Source organism: Primulina huaijiensis, chromosome 16 (assembly GCF_012295235.1).
Source record: "Primulina huaijiensis isolate GDHJ02 chromosome 16, ASM1229523v2, whole genome shotgun sequence".
Lineage (NCBI taxonomy): Eukaryota > Viridiplantae > Streptophyta > Magnoliopsida > Lamiales > Gesneriaceae > Primulina > Primulina huaijiensis.
The window spans coordinates 13,421,927-13,432,266 of NC_133321.1; positions in this window are offsets into that span (position 1 = coordinate 13,421,927).

Sequence of the window (10,340 nt, forward strand, 5' to 3'; positions counted from 1 at the left end):
ATAATCTCTCAAAAATCACTCAAAAGCATAAATAAAAAGTCGTAACAATATCTTAACATAACTTAAAACCATAAATAATAACTAGTGCGGAAAACTAGCGTCGGTCCTCGGATTATGTGCACCTTCAGTCCAGTCAGATCAACTACCAAGGCCTCCATAAACATAATCATCATAATCACATGCATCAATCACACCTAGTGAGTCTAAAGACTCAACACGTCATATCCTTGATAACAAGTAATATGTAATACAGTTCACATACAACAGTGAAAAATACTTGTACTTAAAATATCGTTTTCATGAAGATGCATAAATTTTAAACAAAACCATTTTCATGATGCATAAACTTTAAATAAAAACATTTTCATAATGATGCATCCTCTTTAAACATAAACATTTTCATAAACTTTTCATAAACATTTTCATATCAACAAAAACATATTCATATTCATATCCATATCCATATTCATATTCATGTTCATATTCATGTTCGTGTATGTTGAATTCAGATCGTGATTGTGACTCGTATTCTTAATCTTAATGTGCGATGGATCCATCTAAAGAAACCACAGTACTGGGCGGCGGGGGACACCAGCAACACTCTCACCGTCAACTGGGCCCTGGCCAATGTATTAACATATTCGTATTCGTATCACGTATTCGTATTCGTATTCGGGCTTCCACTGGGACCATAACCCTCACGAAATTTCCAACATATCATCGTATTAGTCACAATTACTTCACTTCCTTCAACGTTTTATATTCTCATCACTTAATAAAATTTAAACATGCATATAACGTTTTTCTTTTTAAACCAAGCATGCAACATGTCTTTTAGATGTCCACGTTAAATCATAAAATCCATAAACATTTAAAATAAACATTTTAGCTTATAAAAATCATAAAAAGCCATAAACATTTTAACATCATAAACATTTAGAATAAACATTTAAATCATAAACGTTTAAAATAAACATTTTAACGTAAAAATCCATAAACATAAAAATTCCATAAACATTTAAAATTGACATATTAAAATATAAGAATTCATAAACATTTGAAATAATCATATTAGCACATAAAATAGCATTCAAGACACTGCCATGACGTTTACTAATTTTTAAGTGTAAAATGACCGTTTTACCCCTATACGTAAAATTTCCCGTTTTTTACATTTTCTTAATTTCCTTGACTCTAACATGTCCCAAATAATTATTTAAGCTTACATGAATTTTCTCATATTTTTATTTAGCTTAAATCGAGGTCTTTTAATTTAATATTTAAATAAGACGTATTACTGCGTTTTAATCCCGAATTAAACCAAAACTTAATATAAAATTCCCCAAATCAAAAACTTAGACTTTTAATAATTATTTGAGCTTAAATATAATTTTCCATAATTTTATAAAGCTTAAAACTAGGCATTTCAATTAACTCGTTAATTAGCGTTTCGTGCGGTGATTAAATCCCGAATAAATCTAAAACTCATTATTTTGATCCCAAATTTTTAACATCACCTTTTTAGTATTTATTCTACCCTTCCAAGTCATGAGCCACACCCGTGGACCCATGGATTAAATTTTAGCTTTAATATTTTTGTTTTTGACACACTATCGAACCCACCGAGCCATCTCCCCATTTACTCGAGCCATGCCCGAGCCACCTCAAGCCAAAACCTAGCCAACCCACCTAGGGACCAAACTGACCAAGCCCAGCCCGAAAAAAAAGCCTTGGCCCGCTCAAAAGCATCCTGGAAACCAACCCAAATTCTGTCCCTGTGTGTGCGTGACCCCTTTCTCTTCCCCAAGACTCCTAGCCAACTAGGACACCTCCAACCCTTAACCACCTGACCCCTCATGACCCTCACCTTCCCTGGACCACGCCTAGACCCAGCCCAGACCTAGCCCAGCCCCTGAACGCGCGCACGAGCCACCTGAATCAGAAGACACAGCCTGTGTGTGACTCTATGATGCAACTCTCACGGTTTCCTTGTTTTGGTCGAGTCAGCAGCGAGCCAGCCGCACCAGCCCCTAGCCCGACCCATGCCCATGACCCTTGGACCCTGATGAACCACCTAGCTCGCCCCCAGACCGAGCCGCAAGCCCCTTTTCTCTCCCGAACAGATTTTACACGTGAATATGGGAGGAGTCCCACTTCGGGTGGACTCCTTCACCAAGCCTAGAACTCGAACCCTAGCCACCCTAGGACCCAACCCAGCCCTAGACTGAGACCTCCCCTGACCCTGGACGAGCCCTGGCCGAGCCCCCAAGTCCCATGCACAATAACCGAACCAAAGCATTAAGAACAAGCCAAGCAATCCTACGGTTTCTTTCTCCTGTTGTTGCCCACAGTTCCAGCTTGTTTCTATACATGTTGCAGCGTTTTGTGTGTGATTCTAGGCCCTTAAACTTGTGTAAAACATGACCCTAACACATCCTAATCATGGCAGCCCCTTAGGTAGATGAAATTCATGGTTTTTGGATCAAAATACATGTTTTAAAAATCACCCAATATGCATATCCGAAATATCTTCAAAGTTGCAACTTGTTTTCATGCAAATTCTAACATAAATACATAATATGGTGTGATGATGAGTAAAAGGAGAATATGGAGTGCCTTTGTGTATTTTACGCACGAAAACGAAGCGACGATGCGAAGAACGGCGACGTGCACCTTGGCCGAATTTTTTTCTTGAACTATCAAAGCTTTTCTCTTGATTTTTATTTTGTGTGTGCCGTGTATTTTGAAGAGTTTTGGTGTGCCAAAAATCAGAAAGTGGCCGTGTGTTATGGTGATAATGGAAGGGTTTAACATATTTTATAGTTAATTAAATACTTAATTAAGCTTAGGCCCATTAAGCATACAAATTAGGCCCATTAATAATGCTTAATTAGAATTTAATTAAAATATTAAAAATAATTTTGTTTAAATAAGTTTGTGAATTTATTAGCCGGGTAGCCAAAACGTTCGTATTTTTGTTGAAAAACCAACACAGATAAAATTTACGTCCCAGCGTATAAAATCACCTCAATACTCCTTATTTTCAAAAATAATAAAAAGCATCACTCATATTTTAAATAATAAAAAAATAATTATTTAATAAAAACATTTTCTATTTTTTTCAGTCCTTGGTCTCCGTTCCTCGATCGCAACTTGAATATCCTTTAAAAATAAATTTTAATGCAATCATGTAGAAAATATATTTTAAACATGGAATTATACATAACATAATTGATTTATGCAATTAAAACAATTAATTAAAATACAAAAGAATTTAATAATTGCATGCTAGTGGTTTGCGTGAACCTTTAAATTTTCGGGACGTTACATGACGAGTTATAAATTTAGTCGGATTGAATTGTGTGATTATTTTTTTAATTAGGATTAATATGTTGAATATTGTAGTTTTTGGGATTTACTAGAGCGAGAATTAGTTTAATACAATGCATTGTTTGAAAAGTTAGAGTTTTAGTAAAATAAATTCAAAGTTTGTGGTTTTGATAAAATAGTTGGTTTAATTAAGATTTTTGGTCAAATATGGTATTTCTCGGCTTAATATTATATGTTTAGGTCGAGGAGCTTTAAAGTTGTGCATTAATTATTGCTTATTGGTATAGGTATGTTACAGTTTGGTAACATATAACGGTAACTCTTAAAATATGTTTTAAGCGTATTTATGTTTTATTACTGTTGTTTTTGTGATTATGTGAATTGTTTGAGTTGCTAAGTGCCTTATTTAGTTATATGTTCAGTTATATGACATTTAATCTAGGACATACTGTTATGACATACATCTTGAGCCCTATCGTTCTTGTTGACCAGTTACTGTTATTCATTGTTATTTGACACTGGTTGTTGTGTAACTCGAGATCAGGGTGTTTGGTGATAGGCCTATATTGATACATTTGAAACCGTAGTTAAAATTTATCAATCCCGTTGTTAGTGTAGCTCTCGGGGTGAGCACTGGGATTGTAATATCCAGTTCTGGTTGTTTGTGTCATTCTTGTTATATATCTTTACAATTGTATAGAGGTCGATTGGGGGTGTTGATTAGCACATCCTGGCATACCTTGCATATTTGGCATGGTGGTTTAGCTGCATAATGTTGTATCTCTGGTGTGTGTTGCTCGAGCATTATTCTTGTTGATTATATCGTTCGTTTGGCTCCGTTTACCCTGTTGATATTAAGCCTTGTTCATGCATTTCACATTACATCAACACATATATATATTGATACATGATCTATGTTACTGTTATGTTTGTTGAACTGTTTCACACCAGAATCCTAACTCAGTTGTTTACTGGGGGTTGTTGTGGTTGCTTTTGGGCACCATGGTAGATGGCGTAGGTTCTGCTGGCAGAGCTCGTGGTTGAGGTTGGATTGTTTGGTTTTTGATCGTCGGAGTCTCCCAGCTAGTTATATTTTCGGTTTTGGTTTCAGTTTTATATATATATCTGTATAAGCATTTGGATTGATCGTTGCTCGTTTGGATTTAATGTATGTTGTTTGGGAGCGAGCCTTTTCGGCTTATTTGAACTGGTGTCTGTGATATTTATTTCTTGTGATTGGCTAGCACTTGCATGTGTTTGTTTATGAATACCGCAGTGTCGTCCTTGAGTCATCTTTTTACAAATATTTTAAACTTTTGTATGTTCTATTTAGGAATAGGTAATGCCGAAATTTTTCCAGGCCCATAGGTCTATTTTAAAGTATTTTAAATCAATTTTTATTTGCAAATTTAAATAAAATCATTTTTGTTTCATAATTAAATGTAATTTAAGTTATTGGGCCTCACATCAGTCATAATCGTAGGAAAATATAATTAAGTTAAGTTGATGCAACCCTACTAAACTCTAAATTTCCAAATGCTAATGCAGAGTTGCTATGTTTGCATAGTTACTGGGTACTTCGAATCTTAGATATCATTTCAGTTGGTGAAATTTTTGTTGTAAATGTTGTCGTATGGATTTATGTAATTATGTTGATATGCTAAGTTTGGTTCATGTTCTTACATATTGTTATATTAAGTTGGTTGTTTGTCCGGATGTTATATAAACTAAGGAGATTTCAAAATTTTGATAACTTTTGATATATATAAAAACTCATGTGAGAACGTGACACATTGCCAATTTTGTGATAGAGATGTTCTAGTTAGGTCACTCATAAAAAGAATTATTTTTTATTGTAAATATGAGAAGGATTGACTTGTCACATGAATAAAGATATATGAAACCGTCTCACAAAAAACCTATAATTGGCATTGTGTACGTGCGAACAAAATTTCTATTAAACCTAGATAANAGTACATTGATTGTTAAAAAAAACAATTTTATATTAGTTTTTTAATTTAATTTCGGGTATGTACTCGGTTTTAAGTGTGAGGATATGATAATAACTACCTAGAGATGACACCAACTTTTTTTCCAATTTTACCCTTATATGATATTAATATTACACTTTTGTTTTTTGTTTTAGTTTTTTTTTTATTTCAACACACACTTTTATTCTTATTTATTTTTATTTCAACAATTCAAATATCAATTTAGACCTTCCATAATTTATCAAATTTCACTTTAATCCATCGATAATAATAAAAAAAAATATTGTACACACACGCATCGCGTGTGCATAGTATATAGTATATTATTAAGTGTGAGACTATTAGAGTAACTACTTTAGAAGAAACCAAAATATTTAATTCTATAATTATCCTTACCATATTTAAAAACCTCCGCAAGCCATTCTATATTTTAAGTTAAAAAAAATCTAAACAAAACTTCTATTTTAAATCGAACAACTTTTCTAAATTGAAAATAATTTCGTGTTAATTGTTATTTGATCAAATTAAAAATAATAATAACTTATACAACGCGTGTGCATCTTTTACTAGTATGTTATAAAGTTTGAGACCTTTAGTAATGACACCAATTAGTTTTAATGAAAATATAATATATGTTTAGATAAATAATATTTTTCTTAAGTAATTCAAATATAATACACGGAAATAGCTTTTAAAAACATGAAATCGGGTCCCCTTTTGGCTGTTCTTGGGCAATGAGTGGTTTGCAAGACAACAGCTGTGTCATATGGTTTATTTTGTGTCAAATCTAAAAATATATATATAATATAGCAATAGAAAATAGAGAATCTCTTTCTTTTCGGGGGAGCGTACGTGTACAGCAACACAGTCTATGAAAATCGTATTTAAGTGGGCCCCACATAATTCATCTACGATTGTATCGTAGAACTAAAAAAAGCATCAAAGACGTTGTTCGTTCGCAACTCATTTATTTCAAATTTTACGCATATCAAAACGAAATATTAGTTCTTTATTGTTACATATATTATTTCTTAACATGTATTTAATATATATATATATAAATTTAAAAATATAATTATGATTCATATTTATATTTATGATATAAAAAATATTATATTGTTAAAATTTATTTGAATTAAACAACATAATAGATTATGTATTTGTTTCATTGTACCCAAATAAACTTTTTGGTACAAGAGAACGACAAAAACTTGTGTGAGACGGTCTCACGAGTCGTATTTGTGAGACGGATCTCTTATTTGGGTCATCCATGAAAAAGTATTACTTTTTATGCTAAAAATATTACTTTTTATTGTTAATATGGATATGGTTGATCCGTCTCACAAATTAAGATTCGTGAGACGGTCTGACATGAAACTCACTCTAAGGAAACAGAGCAAAGAAGTAAATTGTCTTTTGACCACGCGAGAATCTAATATTGCCTTTCTTCTTTAAAAAATAATAATAACAATATAATGGTGGGACTCTCTGACTGTTTTTCAGCTTGGAAAGGCGGCAACCAAAAAAGAAAGCAGATCGGCACAGTGTCCGACGCAGAATATCGCCGAACCTATAAAAAGCCTTTATCGCTGACGAGAAATGTCATACGTAGTTAATCAAAACATTTATCGGAAATGAGCTCAAATCCTCCTTTTCCATCTCAAAATTTTAGCGGCAAGCCGCGCACTGATTCACTTGTGAGCAGCATTAATACCTCGCCGCCCACTGCTACAAAAAATACTGTAGGTGATGCCGCTCTTTTGTTAGGAAATAATCAAGCTTCAACCGCTCTGTCTTCGACTCGAGGGTGGCACCCCGCTGCCGGAAATGCATCAAGCCTCCTCCGCTGAATTCATTGCCATTATCTGTTATGTCAGGAGTGTGCATGTATATTTGAATTTCATTTGATATTGTAATGTCCTAATCCCCATCCATTTTGATTCAGACTTTTCAAAACCGCAATACGACCGACCTGTCTTGCGCCTAGATCCGATCAAACCCAAAAAACATACAGAAGTTAACGTGGTTCTTCTTCTACGTAGTGAAATAACCATATATCCTTAAAAAAAACATTGGTGCTTAAATGAATAATTTACAACTTCAATATGAAGTTTATGAATCCATACATCAAGATAAAACAACGTAGATCGGGGCTAAAGAACGTGATATCGAGGAAAAAATTCACAATTTGTTAGGGTTTTTGTTCAATTTGTGGGCAAGTGTGGTAAGGATTTGCATGCAGTTTAGTACGTCATATATATGAGAAGTATATGATTGGTTGTGATTTATACGAGGTGCCAGCTTCGGTCTGGGTACGGTCGGGAAATCCCGACCCTTAACTGGCCTACTCGTGTCCGGGTCAAGGAACCGACGCATCGGGTCTGAGTCCGATTAACCACCGTTTCCGGGTCTTGTTCCACCTTTTTCAAAAAATTTTTTAAAAAAAAATTGAAATCGAAAAAAGATAAATTTTTCCTTCTTTAAATAAATTATTTGACTAACATGTAGAAGTGTGAGATTGAGGATGACAATTTAAGGGATAGTCTTCTCAATTTATAGCTTGCAATCCCTTCTTTTTCACTTCGATATGGGACAATTAATATTACCTTCCAATTCTTATGTATCATCCTAGCTACATCGAAAATTTAGTGAAAGAGAATGAATTGCAAGTCCATAAAATGAGAAATCAATCCTTTAAATTCTCAAAATTGACATCCGTATTTTTCATCCTTAATAATGATAACCTCAACACATAAAAAAATAGTACAACCCACCGGGTTGTACCCGTCGACCAGTCGGGTTAGACCCGCCGCATTGACGAGTTTTCTACACGTAACCGGACTGCGTTAGGACAATTTCGGTCGAGGTTCTGAGTCAAACTCGTTGACCATAGACTAGTCTAACCCAAGGATTTTATTTGATAATAAATGAAACAAAAAATAAATTTTATTTTATTGATATATTAAATTTTTTCGTGTTGATTTTCTCTAAATTTTAAATAAAAATATTAGATTATATTTTAATGATTAAATTTTGTTTTTATAAAAAACCGTGTGAAATTTCTATCGTAGAAATAATAATTTCTTCTTTACTTGTAAAGTAGCTTTAAGAATTAATTCTTTAACATATTTCTTAATATAGAGTATAATTTGTTTTAATTTAATTCACATTTATGTCACTCTATATTATAATATGTAAGGTCCAAAATTAAGAAGACGTAATCCAACTGCATGCGAATCTAGAAAACATGAAAAATGAGTAATTAACTGATTTTAATTGCTAATTGATTATGTGACATACAAGCTTATATGTTAAATATGATGTTATTATCATCGTGCATAAAATTTTATTTTTGAGGAATATTCAAGTTGCGATCGAGGAACGGAGACCGAAGGCTAAAAAACGTAAAATGTTTTTATTAAATAATTATTTTTAATTGTTTAAAATATGGTTGATGGTTTTTCATATTTTTGAAAATAAAGGGTTTTGAGCTAATTTTACACGCCGAGACGTAAATTTTATTGGTGTTGGTTTTTCAACAAAAATACGAACTTAATGGCAACTCGACTAATGAATTCACAAACTAGTCTAAACAAAATAATTTTTGTTATTTAATTAAAGGTTTTTGGGCTTCATTAGGAGGCTTAATAGGCCTAAGCCCTATTAGTAGAATTATTTAATATATAATATGTTAAAACCCTACCTAGCAACACACAAACTCACGGCCACTTTGAAAATTCAGAAAAACTCTCCCCTAAAACACTCAAAGTTCACGGCACACACACACACACTTTGGAATGAATTTTCGAAGTGTTCAAGGAAAAGCTAGCCAAGGTTTCACTCCGTTCTTCGACGTCGACGGTTTTTCGTGCGTATATAACGCAAAGGCACGTCATACATCTCATTTTCTCGTCTATCACATCAAATTAACATTTTAATTATGTTTGTATGAAAACATGAAGTTCATATTGTTGTTTTTCGTTCTTTTTTATGCACGATTTTTATACCATCGGTCTTATGCCATGATTCACGTTTTTTTTATACCAAAGGGCTGCCATGATGTTAAGACTTGATAAAGTGAAGTCTTTACACGTTAAAAGAGGTCCCAGACACACACCATACACCACACATCAAGGAACAAGAAGCTGGTTTAATATGGCTGTCATGGGGTTTAAGGGTTCGGGTTTGTACTCCACTGCAGGGCTTGGTATTGGCTTCTGTCCAGGGGCTAGCCAGGGTCGTGGGGGAGTAGAGGGGAGAGTCCTAGCCATGCTAGGACTCGAGCTAAGGGGCTTGGGAGGAGTCCTTGACAGCAAGGACTCCTACCCGAGAAACTGTCAAGGAGTTGCGCAGAGTTCGCGCAGCTTGCGGGGGTGGAAGGGCTCGGTCCAAGGCTCAGGGACTGGGCTAGGGCGAGTCCTAGGGGTCCTAGGGAAGTGTACAATGTGTTGGTTCAGGGGCTGGGCTCGTTGGTTAGGTCCTATACATAAGAAACTAGAGTCCTTGCTGTTGGTAACTCTCGGCCATCATAGGTGGGGAGTGGGGGCTCACGTTTTAGGGTTTTGAGAGGGTTAAAATAATATGAAATATAGTTAATAAAACTAACATAAAAATAAGATTATAATAATATTATCGAAATCATAGAACATCAATCGGTTTTTTATGATATAATTTTGGGTATTTATAAGCAAGAGATCGTCTACTAAAACTTGGGTCATATGTTACAACTTTCAAGTGGAGTTTTTATGATAATACATATATACTTCACTTTAACAAATTTTATAAGGAAAAATAAACTACAGTTCAACAAATTAATAACACAAAACTCTTGTGAGACGATCTCGCGGATCAATTTTATGAGTCGGATCTCCAACCCGATCTTATCCATTAAAATTTTTTTATGTTAAAATTATTATTTTTCACTTTAATTATGGATCGAGTTAATCTGTCTCACTGAAATATATTTGTAAGACCATCTCACAAGAGAGGTTCTCAATTAACAATACTCTTAACTGGTTT